The following is a 1,862-nucleotide window of genomic DNA, read 5'->3' on the forward strand; positions in this document are numbered from 1 at the left end:
AGGATTTGGGGTAAGGAAAGAGTTTCTTAAACACTACACAAAAAGCATTAACCACAAGAGAATACTTGATACATTTGGGTCACATTAAGATTAAGAACTTCTGTTATCAAAAAACACCATTAAAAGAGTAAAAAGACAAGCCAAAGAGTGGAAAAAGGTATTTGCAACATGTATAGCTCATAAAGAACTAGTCTCCAAATTATATGAACTTCTACAAATAAGTGAGAGAAAAGTAGATGATTCAATTTTTTTTAAATAGGCAAAAGGCTTGAAAAGACACTTTACAAAAGGAAAACTCTAAATGTCTAATAAACATATGAAAAGGTACTCAATATCATTAATAGATCGAGGTAATGCAAATTAAAACTACAATGAAATAACAGTATGTGGCTATAGTTTGGCAAAAATTAAAAGTTCTGACAATACCAAGTGTTGGTGAGGATGTGGAACAACTGGAACTCTCATACGCTGCTGGTAGGAATGTAAATTAATGCAACCACTCTGGAAAACTGTGGTATTGTCTATAAAATTGAAAATATACATACCAAATGACCCAGAAATTCCAGTACAAGGTATATAATTTCGAGATATGTGTTCTTAGGTATACCAGGATACACATCTAAGAATGTTTTTAGCAGCAATCAAGATGCCCATCCCATGAAATGGGTGAATAAATAGTGATATATCTGTGCTAGAAAATACCATACATCAATGAAAACAAAATAACTACAAATACATGCTCAGTATAAATGGATCTTACAAATGTAATGTTGAGGGTGAAAAGCAAGTCACAAAAAAATATGTAGCATAATTCCATTGATATAAAGTTCAAAAATAGGCAAAACTAAACATAGAAGGTAAACTCTAAAGAAAAGCAAGGAAATTATTACTCTTATATTTAGGGGGAGATGGAGGTTGTGTTTGGAAAGGGAGAAATTGGTGTCTTAATCGCTTGGACTGCCATAACAAAACACTGTAAATTGAGTGGCTTAAACAACAGAACACCAATTTTCTCACCGTTCTGGAGGCTGAGAAGTCCAAGATCAAGGCACCAGCCAATTCAGTTCCTGGTGAGGGCCCTCTTCCTGGCTGTGCAGACGGCTGCCTTCTCATTGTGCCCTCACGTGGCCTTTTCCTGAGCTCTCAGGGAAAGAGAGAGAAAGAGAGGAAGAGAGAGAGAGAGAGCTCTCTGGTGTTTCTTTTAGCAAGGGCATTAATCCCATCATGAGGGCCCCACCATCATGACCTCATTTAACCCTAATTATCTCCCCGAGGCCCTACTTCCAAATACCACATTGGGGGTTAGGGCTTTGACATATGAATTTCAGGAGACACAAACATTCTTTCCATAACAACAATGGCAGTGTTGTTCTATAACTAGGTAGTGGTTACAGATGTTCCCTTCTTCAACCATTAATACATTTTCTGTATGTCCTACATGACACTTTAAAAATAAAGTTACAGATCTGGTTTAACTCAAGGATTTACTATTTTCTACCTTTATGATCTTCATAACATCTTTCAATCTCTTCAAGCCTTGATTTCCTCATATATAAAATAGGCATAATACCTACCTTATGGGATAGTTAAGAAAAGAGAAAATAGAGCATTTAGCCAATGCCTAGCATACAGTGTGGCCGATAAATACAAGTTTTAAAAAGTATTTATTTTACCCATTTACTTATTCATTCATTCACTCATCATACTTTCACCAAAAGTCTACTATGTGCCAAGCACTGAGCTAAATGACTGAGATTGCAACAGACATGAGACAAATCTCTTTCCTCCTGAAACACATGAGACTTGAAGGCCCTCTGCTGGAGCCATGGAGAAAATCCTTCCCAGATCAAGCCATTTTTTTT

Source organism: Propithecus coquereli, unplaced genomic scaffold (genome assembly GCF_000956105.1).
Source record: "Propithecus coquereli isolate 6110/MARCELLA unplaced genomic scaffold, Pcoq_1.0 Scaffold1, whole genome shotgun sequence".
Lineage (NCBI taxonomy): Eukaryota > Metazoa > Chordata > Mammalia > Primates > Indriidae > Propithecus > Propithecus coquereli.